The sequence below is a fragment of the Mustela erminea genome, chromosome 10 (genome assembly GCF_009829155.1).
Source record: "Mustela erminea isolate mMusErm1 chromosome 10, mMusErm1.Pri, whole genome shotgun sequence".
In the NCBI taxonomy this organism is placed as follows: domain Eukaryota; kingdom Metazoa; phylum Chordata; class Mammalia; order Carnivora; family Mustelidae; genus Mustela; species Mustela erminea.
In genome coordinates this window covers 57,070,021-57,091,535 of record NC_045623.1, presented here as the reverse complement: position 1 = coordinate 57,091,535, position 21,515 = coordinate 57,070,021, and the positions used below count along the sequence as shown (strand labels likewise).

General features: G+C 41.4%; 1 protein-coding gene and 1 long non-coding RNA gene across 2 annotated transcripts in view; one reads left to right on the top strand and one right to left on the bottom strand.

Annotated features, from left to right (window-relative positions):
- Window positions 1–21,515, top strand: part of CACHD1 (cache domain containing 1) — a 206,392-nt gene that overhangs the window by 59,100 nt on the left and 125,777 nt on the right. The gene's annotated exons all lie outside the window — the stretch shown is intronic.
- LOC116567939 lies at window positions 1,414–20,995 on the bottom strand. The gene is made up of 3 exons (XR_004276440.1): window positions 20,908–20,995; window positions 17,152–17,230; window positions 1,414–4,366 (listed from the first exon to the last, which is right to left on the bottom strand). It is a non-coding gene; the product is annotated as an uncharacterized LOC116567939 (long non-coding RNA).

Below are 21,515 nucleotides of genomic sequence, written 5' to 3'. Positions count from 1 at the left end.
ATTTCCACTTGGAGCTGTGTTTGCTTTGCATAGATGTGGGTCTTCTGTGTTTGGATGTTCTGCCCGCCCTGGTATGGAGGAACACTTAGGAGCAGTTACTGGAACTTCTCAGAGGCAAACCTTGGTTTACAGAGGCTTTGTGGACCCGTGTGAGGTCTGCTATTGCCCTGGCAGAATTCATCTATTGCTTCCAGGGCCCTCTCGGTTCCCTATGTCATAGATGCTAATCTGTAATGCCCTTTGTTTCATAATTAGTGAGTTTAGTTTTCTGAAGCTTTTTGAACCCATGATTCTAGGAATCTTTGCACTTGTTAAAATGGAAGTTTGTATATAAAATGTTCATTTATACACATCCACACACAGATCTGGTAACTAGAAAAAGTTAGAAATAGACCATAGAGAATTTGGTCACGTGAGTGGAACTTTATCCTTATCATTGATCCTGCTGTTTGTAAAGGAGACTTTTAAATGCTTTATTCTCTCTTGTTCTCACTTTCTAATGTCTAGGAACCTCCATAAATGGGGTATATGAGTCTTTATTTATCCAAAAACAGGAATTTGAAGAGAATTGTTACAACTCTGTATTCAGATGACTGAAGCTTTCAGAACAACGTTGAATTGAATCATCTGTACAAAGAGGGGACACCATCTGGAAATTATTCTATGCTTTATTCTTGGTTTTGCTAGCATAATGAAATACGAGCATTCCAACTTCTCGTAATTGTTAAACTTTGTGATGTAAATGGTGCCAGGCTTTGAAAAGGCTTGTAAAGGTTTTGCTGACTTTTTTGTTTTTGTTTTTACATACTTTGAATGAAACTATCTGTGCTGTTTTAGCTGAAAGGAGAAGCAGCCTTGGGCCGCTCTTTTTTACTATTTTGTATAATAAGGATAAGAAAAAATATTGACCGCTGTGTGAATAATTCATATGCAAGAGGATTTTCACCTTTTTCTAGAAATTGTCCATTGTACCTTTTTGTCCTATTTTGCTCCATGTCTGCTTTCATGCTTCATGGTAGAAGATCCCATATAGCATCATACATTGAGTTTTTAACCCTTGACTGCATGACATTCCCTAAGTTAGCCTGTTTCCTAGCTCATGGGAGGGGGGTAAGAATAATACACTGTTTCAGATCTGTGTAAAAAGTACTTCAAAGTGCACTCTATTTGCTTGTCTTCCTGATTTTGAGGGTAATGACAGCTAGTAGTTAATTACCAAAGTCCAAAGAGGAATTCTTAAAAAAAAAAAAAAAAAAAAAGTTGCAATGAACATGACTTTCTGTATTGTGAGAACAATTGAATGGTAGCTTTAGGGTGGAAATGATCCTTGAAATGTTTTTAATCATGTCTTTAAATCATGAAAATAACCTGTTCAATGCAGGAAAGATTCTGGAAACAGACACATGTGGTGGTGGTGATTATTGCTTTATTTGTTGTTCTTACTACATTCCTGGCTGCTTGTTTCCATATCTCATTTTTGTTGTTTTTAATACAGCAATCCCATGGGCAAGAGAATATTACTCCTATTTTTCAGCTGAGGAAATGGAGCAAGAATGGTCAAGTAACTAGACCAAGTTTGCATTGCTGGTGCAGGGAGAGTGAGAATTGGAATTTTTATGGGAATGAAGAGCCTTAACTATGTCTCCATGTGTTTATTCCCTGTGTATCCATAATACCGTCACCCGTGGACAGTCTCGGCAGTGTCTTCCCCACTCATTTCTCTTGGTGAGGAACAAATGTCCTCTTATAAAATCCCAACGTTAGTTTGTGTTCTGCTTTGTAATGCCTCTGAAAGTCCCGTAAATCTAGACAAGTGAAGTTGGGTATTAGGTCTCCCGTCAAGAGGGGCATTGAGAGAGAGTATTCACCACCAGAGACTGAGGGAATAAAAATATGATCCTCTAAGAGTTTAAAATGACAGAGATCATGAAGACTCTCTCAACCACGAATACATAGTCAAAGAATGTCCTCTAGATAAGAGATCCAAGATTTGTAAACTGATAGCCTGACAGAACATTCTTTGCTCCCTCTTTAACATGCATGTGTCAAATTAGAGGCTCTGAAGAGTCTTGTGTGGTTTTGAGGTGCCGGTTCTCCATGTAGCTCAATTAATTCCTCGTCTTGGCTCCTCTGCCACACCGTGTCACTGATGACCAGATACAGTAGTCTGAAGTGTTTAAATCTTTAGGATTGCTGTTGTTCCGTAGTTTCAGATGGAGGTCAGACATTAAGAGGGCGGGCTGGCATTTCAGTGTTTTCCCAAATACGAAGGTCGTCCCCGCCTAATTGATCTCACATGTGCAGTGTGTTTTAACGTGTGAGATCACTCCGTGGATGCTCAGGGTTTTCATGGGGGTAATGGCAACACTGCTTGCTTCAGCCCACCCGTGAGGCTACGCGGAGAGACCTGGGTGCTGGAGGGAAGTAGAGGAAGGCTAAGCAGCCCCCTGACTGTGGCTCACTGCATGGCTCTCCCAGAAAACTGTTGGTGAGGCTGAGGACACCATCCGCTCCATTTTCATGGTGTTATGGAAACCTTAGGAATGTAAGCAACCGATTTTTTGGGGTTTTGCTTTTGTTCTGGGTGGGTGCTTACTTTTAAAATTATTATTGCTTTTAAGTGGACACTGGCAAGAACTGAATCAGCATGAAGTGCTATTAATAGGGCCACATAAAAACCTGCCCGAGCACTGCTTTATTTAGGTATAGGAGCTGTGGGCCCCCTCTGGGACTTAGGGTCAGGAGTTAGCGCTCCTCTAGCTCTGGACAAGCCACAGTCCCTTAGAACCCGTATGCATGGGTGGTAAAAAGCCCCGGACAAGCCACAGGCCCTTCCAACCTGTATGCGTTGGTGGTAAAAACAACAACAAACCCCCCCCCAAAAAACCCAGGCATAATTTCAGTGGTGGCCATCCCTCTCAGGGTGAGCTGTTCTCTTTCTGTGTGTAAGGTTCACTGCATAGCGTGGGTCCTGAGCCATACTTGAGGTGTGTGCAGGATTCTAAGCGAAGGAGGGTTTCTCTTCTCAGCTACCCCTTTCTTTTTCATTCATCTTTCAGTGGTAAAAAACTGTATGAAATGATTCATAGCTACCCATGTCTGTGGGAAGGACCAGGAGGCCCTCCAGTGACTTTCTTTTTTTCTTTTTTTTTTTAAAGCAGTTCCAGATTGAGAGAGAGAGAGAGAGAGAGAAACAAAGGTGGTTAATAACATTAACAATGTTATTCCCAGAAGAAAGTTCCAGCCTGCTAGGACTTGTTTTGGAATTTGAAAAGTCCTGAGCCGGCCGAGTGCTCTGTAACCAAGGATTCTCTTAGACTTCTGAAGTTTAAAGAGACTGGGGGTGGGAAGAGAGCATTAAGGGAAAGAAGCAATTAAGTTTAAGTTTCAAAATTGATGAAGTGAAGCAATTTCCCATTCCTGCTAATGCAAGAAGCTCCGCAGATTTATATTTTCCATGTGAGTCAGAAACCCGTTCTTTTCCTTAGAGCTGTTGTGGGGAGCCCTGATGCAGAGACCATTTCTTCCAAACCCCTTCTTTTTTTTCTGACAGTCTCTGGTTTGGGTTTACACCTCCGAATGGTAGAATATAGGCGTCAGTTTATTACTGCAGTTCTTTCTTAAAACCTCTAGGAAAAGGACAACTACATGAGTCATTTAGCTAGAGGGTCATGAGTGGATCAATTAATGGAACCTTTCTGGTACTTGATACATCTTTGGGGCGTGGCAAGCAATTTGGAGTCCATGGATCCGGATTTTTCTGTGTGGGTAGAAGGGAAGATCAATATAAGGAGTTAAAGATGGATTCTTTTTTTCCCCCCCTTTGGCAAAATTAGTTAGAAAAATAGTGTGATTCTTATTAAATGGCACAAAATGCACAAGTGGGGAGTGTATGGGGGAGACAGATGCAGATCTCCTTGGATGCAGGGAATGGAGTAGTTTCCTGGTCTACCCTTGCATCTCTACAGAAGCTGTCATAAGTCGAGGTTATCTGAAAGTTGGAATCCCCGAGTGCAACCCATGTGCCAGCTAGATTGTCGCATTTCTCAGGTGTGCGATTCACTTCCTAGCCCTGAAACGTTGTGGAGCCCATGGACTTTTCCTGGGTTCAGCCATCGCACCAAGTGTCCAGCCCTTGCTTCTGACTTCAGGTGAGAGAGTCGGCCTTTCCTTGGAGGTCCTGTGATCACACATTTCTTGTCGTAGCTGTAGGAATATGCTTGCACACGGTGCTCTCCTGAGATCATTTTGTGGTCTTGGGAGACCATGGCCACTGCCGACACTTTAAGATCTGGAAGAACTGAATTGTGACCTGCCACAGTCCAGTCTCATGGCTTCTCTGGGGCTTGGAGATGGTCTGTTCATCCTTTTTTTTTTTTTTAAAAAAGATTATTTATTTATTTATTTGACAGAGATCACAAGTAGGCAGAGAGGCGGGCGGGGGGTGGGTGCGGGGAGCAGGCTCCCCACTAAGCAGAGAGCCCAATGCAGGACCCTGGGATCATGACCCGAGCCTAAGGCAGAGGCTTTAACCCACTGAGCCACCCAGGCACCTCTGTTCTTCCTTTTTTAAAGATATGTTTTCTGTTCTCCTTGTCATCAAGGCTTAAAATCTGTTTCCTTTCTCTGTGTTCAAAAATAAAGCAGAGTTTACTATCACAATATTGAAATTGAGTATTCAAACCTAAAAAAGACTACTTTTTTTGTTGTTGTTGTGGGGTGGGGGTATTGCCAGTATTGATGACCACATGATCTGTGACCTTACCATGGTAATTCTTACAAAAATCAAATGGATTTTCTAAAGTCCCTTCTTAATTAGGGTCCGACGGTGAGCCCTGTTCCTCAGTTGTCATTTTGGATTGCTAATTGGCCCAGTGCTGTGGACTCTCAGTGTCCCTGCTCCTGCTAGTGCTGACTTCTCATATCCTTTCTGTATGTTAATGTATGTGGCACAATGCAGAATGAATTCTGTTAAGGAAAGGGGGGACGAGTTTCTGAAAGATTATCTCCATTTATAATGTGAGCCACACTACTTTAGAATTCTACAATACCTAAAATAAGCCTGGTATCTAAAATCAAATCTCTTACATGGTCTAATTATGTAGGTAGATTTTACTATCCCAGTGTTCTAATGTGAGTTAAGTTTAGATACCTGCTCCCCCCACCCCTTTCCTGTTTCTGAAGGAAAGTCCAGCTAATTTACTGCAAATGAAATAAGTATTTTGGAGAAATAGGTTGACATTTAGCATTCTGGTTTGAAATTCCTCTGACTGTTAAATATTTAATGTGCTGCAAAGCATCCTTAAAAATTAAATATGAATGAGTTTTAGAAAACCTTGCCGTGGTATAAAAAATTGAGATTTCCCCCCATTTCAAGTGTGTCTGCCTAGGGAATCTTAATTATGTTTAATGAAGATGACATTATATATTTGATCAGCACGGGGACATCCTAAATAATGAAGTTAATATAAATAATGATCCTTCTGAATAATACTACAGTAGCGATTTACTTTGGATAAGTTACTAGTTTTGTCTCTGGAGGCTAGTCACTCTATCCCCCTGTAGTTTTTTGTTTAAAGTTAAGAGTGAAGTCAAATGACCAGAGAAAATTCCTTTGTTGGAAAAAATTTTCCTAGGTTTATTGCTTTGGTAATACTAGTGCTTTACTTCTTTAGAGTCATGAGATTTAGGGTACTTTTAAACCTTTTTTGTGAGATTTCTGAAAAGAAGATTATCGTTATTACTATTATTCGAAAATAGTTTTCTTGACATTTGAATTTATAATCACGTCTATATTTTTGCACTTAAAAAACATTCTAAAAAATGATGGTATTCCTCCGATTTAATGGTGTGGGAATGAAATAGACCCTTGGATTTATTCTACAATTTTGACATCTGACATTTAAAAAAAAACTTATTTTTTGTCATATTTTTCTGCCTTTCATTAGGTTCTATCCTATTCTAGTTGCATGCTGTCTCAAGTATCAGTTTTGAAATGGGAAAATGAGATTTGAGGTTCATGAGTGTATAGTGTTGGTGTTTGCTTTTGTAAAAAGAATGTAAGTTTTATATATTTCCCAAAAAATGTTTTCAGTTAAATTCCATGAATTTTTTTTAAGTCCTTTTTCCAAAAGAAAGGGTTTAATGTCTGTACCCTATCTGTTTGAAAACTTTCAGGAACTTTGCTTTTATTTTTTTCTGCCTTTGTAGTTACTATAGAGAACATTGCCTCTCTTTTTCTTTTTTTTTTTTTTCATTTTTGACTAGGTAAAACTAGCATCCTAAAAATGGAATCTACTATTGCTAGTATTCTAATTACCCAGCTTTCAAACTTCTTTGGCATTTTTGATGCATCTGTCAATACCTTCACAACCAATCAACAACCAAGAGCTCAGAAATGCCCCTTTAACCGTTCCTGTCTTTCTGTTCTGGAAAGATGACCTTATTCTAGCCTTCCATCTCTCCCCCCTCTGCCCACCCCTTTTTGGTTTATTACAATAGCAACAAAAGTTTTCATTTACTGAATACCATGTGCTGGCTACTGTGTTACTGAGGTAAATGAATTATCTTATTCATATTAACAATAGTCCTATGAAGTAGGATGCTGTGGGTAGAGAGGAGAGTCTCCAGGTTAGGTGATGGGCCCTGGGCTATTCTGCTCTTAATTGGCAGAGCTGGGATTTGAATCCACAACAGCCTTTGACCCCGTCTTCATGTTCAACTGCATATTATGTTTCAGTTTGTTGATGATGGGTCTTCTGTCACTGCCAGCTTATCCTGGTTGGGGTCTATATCAGATCAGTTTATTCCTCTGCTTTATAACATTATTTCAAAGGGTGCCTAATGCTTCTGACTCTTCATGGCTTTGCTTTCTAGATCGTCCATGATTTTGTCCAAGTCAACTTTTTCACCTTTGTTGTTTATGGTAAGGATTGACTGGCTAGAATAAAAATAAAGAGAGAAAAAGATGCCTTTGAGACTAACTTTGATACGATTCTATAATTAGGATCATTTGCTGTTCCCTGAAGTAACACAGTGCCTGCCTAGCAGTAAAAGATTGTGTCCTTTGTGGTCAGAATCTGATAGCACAGAACTCTTACTTTCAAACTTAAAATTACATTCAGCACTTTGCCCTGTAGTTTAATTCGAAGAACAGTGGGTGCTTCAGTGCTGATGCCTGGCGCCTGAACAATTTAGTATTCCCTGGGGCCATTTGACTTTGCCCCATCTCCCTTCCACGATGAATCTCAGCTTTCCTTCCTAAAGGTTAAAGACTAGCAACTTTTAAATGATAGGTGAAAACTTAGCTTTAAGAAATGACATTGGAAAATCAGAGTCATTGACAAGATCTTAAAAATCCCTAGGTATACATCTGAGGTGTGTGGGGGGAGGTAGTTAATTGGAGAAAGACCAAGATTAGAAATTGTGAAGCTGTTGAGACACACCTTTTAGTTCTATTTAACTGGTTAAGGCCAAGAGTGGTACAAGGTCCCCCCCCCCCCCCCTTAATGGTTAGTGGGTCAGCTCTTTCCTCTGATAGTTAAGTGGAAAGAATGAGCTCAGATGTGTCAATATTACATCCTTTTTTTTTTTTTTTCCCTTAAGGAAGAATGATATAAAACAAATACTTTTCCCCTAAGCCTCATTCTTTAGCAGGAATTTGTTTCCAAAAAAAAAAAAAGGAAAAAGAAAAAGTCTGAGCAAATCTTATTGGCAGTTAATTATATATCACATTCAACAATTTCTGTAACGTAGAGCAAGTCTGTTCATTGCATGGAATGTTTCTCCATTGGCTTCATTCCTTAAACTTGGAATTAATGCATTGTGAACAAAATGAAAAGCCCCCTTATTTAATGCCTGCCCCAAACCTCTTTGAAAGGAAATACTCCCAAGGTCTAAAAATCTGACAGCTATGGGAAATTTAGTGCCCTGGGGTCTGCTGCAATTCTATTGACGTTAAGCAAAATCTTCACCTGCCTGCATTTTCATAGTGCTTATGGATTCTTCCAATTTTTAATTGGGGTTGAAGAGCTTAGGAAGGGAGGAATCCAGGCAAACCTCTGGTATGTCATGAATGGAGTCCCAGGACTTGGGATGCCTAGCAAATACTTCTACCCTCTACTTACTATCCCTTTGTTTTCACTAGTGACTAAGGTGAATGTGAGTGTATATGCAGGGTGTAAAAAGGCACATAGGGTGTGTGCACATGCAGGCACAGAACTTAACAATTACAGAGAAGGCTGCCCTGAACTTCCTGGAGGGAGGTAGACAAGGTCAACATGCACATAAACTCTGGCAGAACTCAGAACTGGCAGAACTGTCTAGAGAGGTGTTCAGAGTGAGTTTCTGCTTGTTAATTTGCTTACTACCCACTGATCTCTCTTTGTTGCTCAAGCATAGAAAAAGTATTTGCTATACCAGTACAGTCTGAGCGTGTTTATACGTGGACTGGTTGGGTTGGCGATCCTGCTCTCTGTGGCCGGAACATCTTTCCTCTCATGGTTCTGATTAATGCCAGACTCTGCAACTGTTAACCTGAATACTGATCGCTTCTGGGGGACCTAATAAAAGGCAGCGTTAACACCACAGAGTCAACAAGGATGTACCTTACCCTGCGCTGGGCCCTCAGAGATGAGGAAGAGTCTGCCCTTCTAGAACCTCACAAGGTAGCAGAGGTAAACATGTAAACAAACGGCAGTGGTTTTTGTTACGGGTTAGAATAGTGCAATGTCCCCACTGCATAGCAATTGGGAAAGACTTTCCAAGGAGCCTTAATGATGAACTGACTAGAAAAACTAGAGGCCAAGTCCATTGTAGGCAAGGGAAGTACCCTCTTTGAATGGTTCTGTTGAGAATTCCCATAGGGTGTTTCTCTCATGGTATGGTTACTATTAGTGCCCCTCTCATGAATTCATTGAGTGGTTCTAAGTGCCAGGGACCCTGGGAACAAAACAGAAATCCCCCTCTGGTGTCGTACATGCCCTTATGGGGAGACAGACAGCAAAGCAGAAGAGAGAGGACATGTCAGATAGGACCAGAGCTACTAGGGTTGCTGTTTTGTACAAAATGGCATTTACCCTGAAGCAGGGAGGGAACAAATCCATACACAGGCAACATGTTTCAGAAAAAGGGAATAAGAAGTGCCAAGGACCCGTGGCTGGAAAGTGCCCGGTCTGAGCTGCATGCTGGGGGTCAGTGTGTCTGGAGCAGACTGAGGCTGGGAAGAGGGAAGGAGAGCAGTTAGGGGGCATGCATGACCTAGGTAGTGGCTTTGGAATGAAGCAAGGGGGTGGGCTCTTCGTCTGAATTGCTTGGGAAGCGACTCGAGAGTTTGGACCTGCAGGTGATACAGAGCCGTGGCCGTGAAGTCAGACATATCTGAGTTCAGATCTCACCCTGGCACTTACTAGCTCTTAAAAAAAAAGAAAAAAGCTGTGAAGAAATGACAGAGTTACTGACACTGTTCTATTTTAAATAGTTTCATTTAGCAAATTAACTCTTAGCACCAGAATGCATCTAACTGTGCCGTCTGTAAGCCAGTCTCAGTATTTCTTTAAAGCATTATTTTAGAGAATAGTATCTTTGCACGGTATGTTCTATTCACAGAGCACAGTTCACAGTTCTATGATAGATCCCTTTTTCTCTCACTTTCTGTCATTTTATCTCTGTGACTGTGTACAAAGTCTCATTAGTTGATAAAATCAAAAGTACAGGTTTGGGGCTATTGATTAATGTGAATCCCAGGTCAGAAGCAAACCAACCAACCAGCCCTCCTGCTGTCTCCCCTGCTCTGCGCAGGAGGCTCTAAGAATTCCTGTTAAATGCTGGGATGGAGGCTCCAGGTAACTTTGTGTTGTATTTGGGTCGGATGTCCCTTCCTCCTGCTGACTGCTACCTGTAGCTTCTACTTATGCCTCCCTCTTCTCTCTGGCTCTGGGAGCTTTTGGGGTATGTCTTAAGGCTAAGTGTTCTAGAGTCTAGCTTGGGATCAACTCAGAGTCTGCGTTCACCAACAGAAAATAGCAAATACTATGAAATTGGGCCACCATGGGAAGGTGAGCATTTCTACAACATTCAGCTGGAGAGGGCTAAAGCTAGGATAAAGGAAGCTCATTTGCTGTTCCAGAAGTCTGGGGGACCAAGACTTCTAGGTCCCAGATTCGAGTTCTAGCCTCTAGAAAAGCCCAGAGTTGTAGGAAGAGCACCGCCATCTTGCTGTAGGTTGGATGTTTGAGTTTGGAGGAAGTTGCTTGGTCCTAGTGAGCCTTTGTTTCCTCCTTTATAAAACAGGGACACTAACACATACCTTTCGGGGTGGTGGCATGACCAGTCAGAGTGCTTTCCTGCTTTTCTTCCCCCGTCCCCTCAGGAAGCCCCACCCAAAGCTGCCTCAATCCCTAATCCTGAGCATGGGGACTGTGAGTGGAGAGCAGCTGTTAGTGTCTGAAGATTTGAAAAAGCCCCCCCCACCCCCCGCTTACCCCTTGAAGTGGTCAGCAACAATGGGTATATCTCTCTCCCTCTCCCTAGCTGGTTTTTTAATTTTTCTTTTACAGAAATTTCTTTTAGCCAGATCCTACTTTAAAGTATACTCCACAGAAATTTGGAATTATACAACAATTCAGCATAGAAGAGACCATACTGACGTTTCAGACAGACTCACAGTAGAAGTACTGATTTGAAAGGTTCCCTAGTGTAGAACTCTACGAACAGTGATGAGTAGGTCATCTCCATGAGAACTGTCTGGATGATTGTCACACATACTGGCCTCCTTCAGGCCTGTGGACTTACCCTCTGTGGCGTGGGGCCGAGGATTCTGCATTTCATAACAAGCAAACCAGCGTCCATGAGGGGCCTCTCAAGTTGGATAACCACTGCCTTAGTGACAGAAATTCAGTGTATGAAACTGCATGGAGCACCTACTATGTGCTCTGTCCGAGTCCTCACAGAGATGGTAACTAAGGCCTCACAGCTGTGACGATGAGGCAGATACTATTGAGATCTGGTTTGCATTCCACAAAGTCACCCACTTAAAATGTGTCATTGAATGGTTTTCAGTGTATTTCCAGAGTTGTGCAACCAACGGCATTATCTAATTTGAGAACATTTTTACCATCCCCCCAAGGAGTAACTATTAGCAGTTCCTGCCCAACACCCTTTTTTAGAGCTGGGGAAATTGAGGCTCTGGACACGCGAAGCAACATGCCTCCAACCCCATAGTACATAGGGGAACCGAGGGCCAGAGTCTAGCAGTCTTGCTTCCAGAACCCATATTCTTTCCACTATACTATGCTCCCTTCCAGGAACTCAAGCCAAATTAAATATTTACTTGGGGAGAATAATTTGATGTTCTGGTTTTGTCCTTGTTCAGTAGTTTTAGATAACATATTTTTCCTTCTCATTCCAACTGGCATTTGGGGGTAAATAAATAGGGTTTAGTTTTTAGTTAGTATGCAGTACAGCCAGATTTTTAAAATTACATGAGAAATCAGCACGTTAAAAATGTAGTAGTGGGAGATTGAAAACTTGAAGAAGCCAGCATTTGGCCCTGCCCCTTGTTGGTGACCTGTCACATACCTTCTTTGAGACTTAGTTTCCTCTTCTGTCAAAGAAGTGAGCTGTACCAAATCTTGCATTTATTCATTAACCACTCATTAGACATATATTGGCAATGATGCTGGATATTCAGGGAAAATAACCATCCATTTTCCTACCAGCTATGCTTAATGGTGCAAAAACAATATGCTGGACACTGTCCCATTTAATTCTGACCACAAACCTAGTAGATGGCTGCTGATCCCTCTATCCTGTGTCTGCAGGGTGGGAGGTATGTTGCTTAAATTTCCATGAGGAAGGTTTAAATAACTTGTACTGGTCACACAGCTGAGATAGTTGAGGTCTAGAGGATTCCACAGCCCAGACCTTAGCCCCTATGCTCCTCTCCAGGTGAGCAGTTAGCTAGTGACCCCAGTGAGCTCACTATCAGTGTTTATAAACAAATAACCTGTCGTACAATGTGAAAGTAAGTATTCAGTGCTGGAAACAAAGGGGGTTGAGTTGTTCTTGCCTCCTAGGTAGGGCTGGATGAGCCCATGGATTCTGTTGAAGGTAGAGCGGATGAGTGTCTTCCCTCCTTTCCAGCAGCCCCTCTCTGCTTAGTAGGTGCTGGTTGGATTTTTAGGGCTACTTGCCTCCCCCCATCCTTGCATTGCCCTGCAGAGCACAAGGTGCCCTGCCTGTAGAGCAGTCCTGCAGTACGAGATTGGGAGAGGACAGCACCTGTGCTGCACCCTTTTCCAACTTCAGTTTACTCCTTTGACCTTGTTGGCATATATGTTCAAAGCCTTGGGCTCAAGCGAAGTACAGATTTGGGGTATGTTCCCACAAGGTGGTACCATCAGTTATCAAGGGGAAAAGTCATTTTCCCAAGGCCCCAACTTGTTGTGGCTTTCTAAATCAACTTGGGGAAACCAGTACGTTGAGACTGGGAGCCAGCCTTGGAAGGGCACCAGGAGCTAATGTGGAAGCCATTTCCTGGACGTACAGAGCATTCTGAGATCCATCTTGTTACCTCAGAAGGCTTCTGAAAAGCTGACGTAGAGGAGTTTCTGGCGTTGGGATAGGGACATGGCGTGGGTAATCACAAATGACTCCTTAGTCCTGGGAATTGTTCTTTTTGGAGGATTTTTCGAAGTCCCCGTTTTTTGAGCTCTTACTGTAGGTGAAGAATAAGTGCTATACATGCATCGAAGCTCACAAAAATCCTGTGACCTAGCTCTTTTGACCACTTCCTCCTTACAACTTAGAATATGGAGGTAAATTCACCTCTCCAAGACCACCCTGTCGGCAACAGGATTTTTTTTTAATACCCCTTTCACATTCCAATTTTTATTTTTTTTTTTAAAGCCCTAAAATTTGAAGAACATTTCTAGCCAGCATTTATTTATTCATTAAAATCATATTGTGACTCTGAGCCTGGGGAGTCATCATTCATCAAAATGTTAGTTAATAATTATTGAGAATCCTGGCGTGTGGTGTTGGGAGCCATGGCAGGCGAGGGTTGTTACCATGGTATTCGATACGCGTGACAGGCACCCTGGCTGGGAGAGCCCGAAGAACGGTGCAGGCAGGAGGACCTGGGAGACATTTATGTAATCATAATAGCATCACATTTATTCTGAAAAGGCTAACTGCTTTGATTCAGGTCTTAAACACCCACATTTAAACTCGCCATTCTCGAGATTGGTTTTCTCTGTTTAAATTTTCATCTTAAGATCCTTTGACTCCTTGGCCTCTCCTCCTGTAGCAAGTCTCAGAGATAGGTTTATTTTATATATATATATATAATATTATATTTAGCATTTCAAAGTCGGATTTCATCAGCGAATATAATTTTCTTGAAACCTCTATCCTGTGGCAGATAGACCCAGCATTAGTGGCTTCTCAAATTGGTATTAAAATTCTAACACAAGAGTAGAATGGAAATTTGAGGATCACTGAGTTTTTTATAATCCGTTTTTCATTTTCTAGGTGAGGGGCACTAGGTCTGGGGAAGTTCAGTGACCCCAGCAGGCCATAGAACTAGCTTGTACAGAGCTACAGTTTGCTAGCATTACTCAGGTTTTGATGTTTTGAGGTATGGTTCCTGTGCCCCATGATTGTACTAATAAAAGCATCTCTTGAAATAAGAGACTGTACCAGAATTGCATTTATGAAAATTATCTCTACTTGGATGTGGTACAAATGAACATTTCATGTGAAAAGCAGCCGTGACGGCCACCACGGTAGCGTATTTTAAAATGTCGAAAAACCAGTCTTCCCCTCTGAACGCAACACTGAGACTGTGCATTAGACCCCAACAGTTGTTTTTCATTAAGTTATTTTTAAATAATTTTTCTGCACAAGTATGTTTCAGGCTCCTTCCATAACGTTACTCTGTGTAAGTGCCGTTGGGATTTGCACAACTGAACGGAGCAGTCCTGGAGGATTTCCTAACTGCACAAAGGAGATAAGACACATGGGAAACTTCAGGCCGGGGTCCTTCAAGTGTCATGCTAGATGATCCCGTTCATTTGGCTCTTAGAGCTGTCACAGACCCTTGGGATAGGAACTGGTTTCTAAATGGCCTAGAGTTTTTTGTTTCCCCTTTGTGAGAAGTTAGTAGAGTGGGTGCCTGGTTCTGAGTATGTGGAATATAAACATTCTTAAATCACCGATTTCATTGTGTCACTTCCCGGCTAAAAATCCTTTTAACAGCTCTTTATTTCTTGGCAAATAGACCTTTACTCATTTACTCATTCAAAAAATATTTACTAAGTGCCTACCCTACGCATAAAATCCCGGCTTCTCTTGCTGCCTTGAAAAAACGCCGCAGTCGAGCACCATCATTCCGGTTCCATTTAGTTCAGCTTCATGTGCCGAAGTTTCTCGTATGAAACTGTCTTTGTATCAAAATGCCTGATTTCAGAGGCGCTCTTGAGAATATGAGCTTTTCCGGAAAGAAGCAGTGTCTTCATCTTTGAATACCCTTTTTCCAAGGAAATGGGGCCAGTGTGTAGTGAGCCCTTCAGAAAGGCTTTTTTGGAAGCCAAAGGACCTAGAATACAATGTAGGGTCCGCATGGGCAGGGGTTTTGTCCGTTATGCACCTTCTTTTATCTTTAGCCTGGAGAACAGTGCCTGGCTTAAGTATTTAGTACTTAGGGCTAGGTCCTGCCTCTGAACACTTTGAACTTCTCTTTGGAGTTTGTCCCTCCCTCACCCCCCAGCCCAGCATCTTGGGTCTGTGCCACACATGCTAAGCTCAAACCAAGTCTGCCTTTCATTGTTGACTACTCTTTTTTTTTTTTTTTTAAATTTTTTAACTTCTCCTTCCAACAAGCCCGTGATCTCCTCGAGAATATGGGGCCATATTTTACATGGTTTCCAACTCCTTCAGAAAGGACATGATTGATTGCCTGAGTTATTAATTAAACATTGTTGCTTAGGTCTGGAAGGTTAGGCATTGCAGGGTTTCTAGTTCCCTTTGTCTTTAATGGATGGATTCCTAAAGACCCGAGCGTTTGAATGGGTTTGTCCACACACAGAACACTTGAATATTGACGGCTTATATCCTTAAAGTGCCGCCTGCTCCCAAGAATAAATGCACAGCCATTAAATAACCCCCACCTTTTTTCTTTCAAGGTGAAACAAAAAAGCCTTAATGGAGATCTAGGGGGTGGAGAGCGAAGGAATTAGGAGTTAGGAGAGTGGAAATAGGGGAGTGGAAATTTGGCACCATCTGCAAAGCGTTTGGGCAACTGAACTTTCCGTTTCTGAGAGGTTGCCATGTGTATTGTCATGAATATTACTTATAATCAAGTTACGTTGGCTAAAGGCTGAATCTTTCCAACATGTGGAACTGATTTACTTGCCTTTTCCCCTAGTACTGGACTCTTTGAAAACCAAAACAACAACAACAACAAAAACAAAAATCCAGTGACCCTTCAGAAGTTTTATTGCATTTAGGGGGAAGTGTTTCCGTCTCGTTCTGCCTGTCTTTGTTCTCTGGGTTCATAGTTACTCACCCGCTCTTCTCGTTTTGAATGCTGCAGCAGGAAATCCAGTGATCAGGATGAGGAATTTTGCTTGCTGAGATTATTGCTTTAGATTCTCCCTGCTAAATCAGACTACAGGCTGTTCGTTTCTTCCTGTAATTTCTTTTGAGGGATGGAGTGGACCAAAACAGGAAGCTCTTTGTAGAGGAGACACTTGTCACTGACTTGTGACTCTCCCACATGCTTTCTTACTCATGTTGGTTTGAAGGGTGTTAAGTTGAATGACATCAAACTAAGGAATTCATAATTTCTTTTGCAAACTTGAAGTATGCAGGCCTCTGTGTGTGGGGAGTGTGTGTGTGTGTGTGTAATTGTGTGTGTACTTACAGCCCAAAGAAGACAGGGAAGGAAAAAACAGGGATGGGGGGGGCAAGTTTTATTAATAAATTGAGAGAAGGGAGAACATTCCTTATCTTCAAAAGAAAGGATACCTTCCTCGTTTTTTGGTGTGTTTGTTTTGTTTTTGTTTTTGTTTTGTTTTGTTTTTTTGTTAGCTGGTTGAGTGACCCACCAAAATACTGATCCGAATGATTTAATGCTCAGATTAATGGATATGCTAATGCTTATTTATGCCCACTAGGTACAGTTGTGGTATGGACCAGTTTTCAAGAATTTACGACAAAATTAGAACCTAGAAGCCAAAAAGGGTGGAAGAGAATAAAGTAAAATGTAAATAATAGTTGGTTTTTATTGATTAGTCAAGACAATAGATTTCTTCCCCTAGTCTTCCTTTATATATTTTAAAATTTTCTACAATGAACTATTTTTTAAATTGTCATATAGAGTCTTTGCTTCAGAAGTTCAGAGAAGGGAAAGATTACCATTAGTGGGAAACTGTTCAGAATGAGCTAGGACTTCAGTATTACACAGGTCTTTTTGCTCTCCCCATAGCTCCAATTGTCATAGAATTTGTATCATTCAGAAAACATTCTTAATGCTCTAACAGTAATAGAGTAATAATAGAGTAACGAGACTGGATAACTGTGAAGTACGTTCATAATGCCTTTAGTGCAGTCTGTATAAATTCCTCTTCATGCTTATGAAGTTAAGTGAGTTAAAAACATGCAAAGTATCTAGTGCCAGATAGTAAGCACTTTATAAACAATAGCTACTGTCATTTTTTTCTATATATACAACATTAAAATGAGCTTGTTGGGTCAGGACATGGGCATCTGGGGCACCATTTGCCACAGGGTCCTCTGTTGTGCACTGAGTGTTTTGAAATTCCCAATCTAGGCTTTGCCATGATTTTCAGTTCTGAAGTGTTGCCATTTATCCTGAAAGGGCAACAGCCCTGTTTCTCCCAAGTTGGTACAGTATTCAAGATCTAATTTTTATAGCGAGGGTCAAGCGTAAGCCCTTGCATTTATTTTTCCCTCTGAAAGCTCTCAAGGTGGGTGGTGATTTCATCTTTCATATTGTTGTACCTGAATGTTTGCCCCTTTTCCTGAGTGTGGCAACTCTGAAAAGTGTTCTTATCCGTTTTAAAGGAAGTACTTGCTCCATTTTGAGATGGGAGTGGGATGGGGAGGAAAGAAAATATATTCTCAACTCACTTTTCACTGAAAGCCTTGTTACTGTTTTGGGCACTTTCTTGATTTTGTGTTAAGTTTTCTCTGTTCAGATGGTATTTACCTAGAGGATGATACATATGTTTTAGGGTAGGGCAAATTTTACACCTAGACTTGGCCACTTACTTACTAATGTTCAACTTTGGGAAAGTTTAGTCTCTCCCAAGCTCAGTTGCCTTGAATGTAAATGAGTACATAGTAACTACTGTGAAGGGTTGTTGTGAATTTTAAGTAATACATTGTAAAGCACCTGAATCCATTTTGGGCCCTTGATAATCTACATGGTAACATTATTATGTGTAATTTACCCACCCTCCCCAACACACACATGTAATTAGAACAATACTTGTTTGTTTGTTTATTTATTTATTTATTTATTTAAAGATTTTATTTATTTATTTGACAGAGAGAGATCACAAGTAGACAGAGAGGCAGGCGGAGAGAGAGAAGCAGACTCCCTGCTGAGCAGAGAGCCTGATGCGGGGCTCGATCCAAGGCCCGTGAGATCATGACCTGAGCTGAAGGCAGCGGCTCAACCCACTGAGCCACCCAGGTGTCCCAATACTTGTATATTTAAATGCTGCTTTAAAAATATTAACAAAAATCATTGTAAACATACTTGTATTAACTATACAGTATGCTTCATTGAATGAAGAGTAATTAGTACTTTGTTGCTGGGCATTTAGGTTATTTTTTTTATTTTGCTTTTTAGTGGAAACCTTTTCAGTATTCTTGGTAAACTATTTTCTTGAGCCACTTGTATCCAGAATGAACGAACTGAGAAATTGGAGAAAATGACCAAGATTTGTAGCAACAGATTCGTGACTTTAGAATGCAGAACAATGAGCCTCCACAGAAGAGGTCTTTTTTCTGTACCTTACATATGTTTAATAATGTAAGGCTAAATAGTCTGGTAAAAATCAGACAAGGTCAGGGACACCTGGGTGGCTCAGTCGGTTAAGTGGCTGCCTTTGGCTCAGGTCATGATCCCAGTGCCCTGGGATCGAGTCTCACATCGGGCTCCCAGCTCAGCGGAGGAGCCTGCTTCTCCCTCTGCCCGCTGCTCTCCCTGCTTGTGCTCACTCGCTCTTTATCTCTCTCTGACAAATAAATAAATAAATAAAAATTTTAAAAAACCAGACAAGGTCTAATCTAGGCAAAAGGGATCCCTTAAGAACCTAGTAAAAGATTATGCATGACGTATGCGTACAGGGAAAATGAAGTCATGCATATGTTTTCTTTTCTGAAACACTTAAGTTGCCATTAATTTCCCTGCCCAGAGATTGTTGGAGTTTGTTGTAATGACAGCACTTTCTCTTTTCATGGCTAATATTGGTCAACTTCTTGAGATAACAGTGGTGATCTATATTTTCCTCCTCTTTGGCCACAATTCCTAGAATCCTAGGAAGAGATCCAGGGCTGAATGAAGCTATTAGTGAACTGTCAGCCAAATTGGCTTGCAGCAGAGACCTGCAAACATCAAGAGAATACGCCTTTGAATAAAAATTCAGTCCTGCATTTTCTTAGCAAAGATCAGGGAGGGAGACCAACAGAATGTCACTTGGCTTGTAAAGGTATTTCTTCACTGTGCTGTTGTGCTATACCATTCAATTAAATATCTAGTTAAGATTTGGCAGAGCTGTTGGAGGCGTGAAGGTGGAACCCACTGTCTGGACTGTGACCATCTTATTAAACACTCATGTAATTGTTCCTGTTCCAGTGAAGCGGGATTCTCTTGCCATCTGTTAAGTAGACTCAATTAAATACATTTGGGAGGGAAGGAGATGGCAGGTAGGGAGGAGTGGGTGAAGTGGGGACAGAGAAGGACTGAGGTGTAAGCCTTGAGAGGTGGGGGCGGGGGAGTAGGCTACACACCACAAACGCACATGTGTGTACACACAAACACACACGGCTGGATGTCATGTTTCCTTCTCTTGCAGTAGAGGTGGGGAGGGGGCTTGTAGTCAGTTGTTAACATGATTCTTTAATTTCTAACTTTGTGAGTTGAACCTCCTCTTTGGGGGAGGAGGAGGACGAAGGCAGCGCTTAGGGAAATGAAAGAGCAGAAATGAAAGAACAGAATATGGGATTAAATTGTGTTAGAAGTTAAAGAGTGTCCAGGCTGGATGAAAGTCAGGTAAAGACACCCCCCTCCCCGACCCTTGCAGAAAAATCAGGTTAGTACAGTGCCACTGGATGGGAAGCTCAAGAATTGAGGAATGTTCCATACTTAGAATACGAGGGAGCAATTAATATGTAGCCTCAGGGAAGGCTCAGGAGACCTTATCTGTGAGTTGCTAGGTGACTTTCCAGTTGGTGTAGTCCCAGTTTCATCTGGATTATAGATTAGATGTAACTTTGTCTTGGAGTATTTATAATAATCCAGATAATAGATTCTTTTCCTTTTTAATACAACATTTTTAAAAAGATTATTTATTTATTTATTTGAGAGCTCACAAGCAGGCAGAGGGGCTTAGGAAACAGACTCCCTGCTGAGCAGAGAGCCCAGTGCAGGGTCAAGCCCAGTGCAGGGCTGATCCCAGGACCCTGAGATCATGACCTGGGCCAGAGGCAGAGGCTCAACCCACTGAGCCACCCAGGCACCCCATAAATAATTTTGAAAATACAGGAGCCATTTTACCAGGGTGTATTTTAAGAGACTGCCTAAAATGTATGTTTAGAAGTGAAGTATAACATACACAGAGAAAAGAACACAGAGGTGTCTGATGGATTCTCGCAGAAGTGAACAAAGTCCTTGTAACTGGCCCCCAGATCAAGCAATGGAACGTTGTACCATCCGGGAAGCCGCCTCATGCCCTGCACTGTTCCTTCCTCTCACAGAGGGTAGCCACTCTCTTGACTTCTGACCAGAGAGATGAGTTTTGCCCAGTTTTGAATTTGCTATAAATGAACTCTGTACATTTTGCATTCTAGTGTTTGTCCACTTTCACTCAGTGGTGTTTGTTGGGCATCCTTGTGTGGATGCCTGTTGCAGTTGTGGGTTCATCGCCATCCCTGGGCCTTTCATTGTGTGACGACGCTGCGGTTTGTTCTGTTGCTGAGAGGCATTTGGATGTTTTCCAGGTGGGGGCTCTGAGGAGTAACAGTGCTGCGGTGAACATTCTTATGCTTCTCTTTTGACAAATATATGAACACGTTTCTGCTCAGTGTATTACCAGGATGGGAAATGCGGGGTCATAGGGTATGCACATAATTAAGTTTAGAAGATCTGCTGGTTTTCCAGTGTGTGTGTATGAATGAGAGAAAGGTCATTTTTGTCCAGAGTACTCTGTTCTCATGAGCATAAAAATAAGATGTCTTGTTTTCTTTTGGTTGTGGAAGTAAATTCAAGTGATAAAGAATTCAGTGAAATATTTCAACTTGAAATAACTTAAAACTCCTCACCCATTTTAATGATCTTTTCACTGTACAATGAAACATATTTTTATTATAGTAGAGAATGCAAAAAAGTAATGGGTGGGGGTGGGCTGCATCTTTGCCTTTACTTCTAGGGAATTATACACCATGGGAGTTCCTTCAGACTCTCTCCAGGTTGTGCTCAGATTTTAAGAGCTCAGATTTCTGGAATTCCTATTGTTCTCCAGGGAATTGGGATAAGGGAAAGGGACAACTTGGAAATAGAGCGCAGAATGCCTGCCCCACACAGCCATACCCTAACCCTGGCCCTGTGAGCCAATCATCTAGGAGGCCTGGGCAATCTGACCTTTTGGGATTGCTCACCATTTTCCCGTTTTAGGACTGACCACTTTTTCATTTTCGTTGTTCAGGTCCCTCCAGCAACCAAGAAACTCTTTACACTGAGGTCACCAAGGTGTCTGCTAGGTATATCATTTGGAATGCCTGGCTCTCAAATTAAAAACACCCACCCTTGCTCCAGAATTCCGTATTCTGTATTCTGAATTCTCCTGTATTCTGTTCCTTTCACAGCTTCACATAGCAGGAGAAAGTAATAATAATAATAATAATAATAATAATAATAATAATAATAAAGACCTTTTGTCTGGGACTCTGAATCACTCAGACATTGGTTATAGTCTATTTTGACATCGGATACATACATTGTTTTGCCAGCACATTATATCTTGCTTAAAGATATAATAGTAGTAAAGATATAATAATATAATGGTAGAAAAAAATCCCCAATAGGCCTTTTTATCTATATGTAGGTGTTGGGATTCCTAGGTGATCCTAAACAAAAGGGTGAATACATTTAATAGCTTTGCTAAAATCTATGCTTGTTTTTAACTCAAGACCTGGGTTCAGACCTCAGCCCTTGAATTTTTTTTTTCTTTCTTTCTTTTTAACTGTAGCTTTCAGTCTGTAAAATT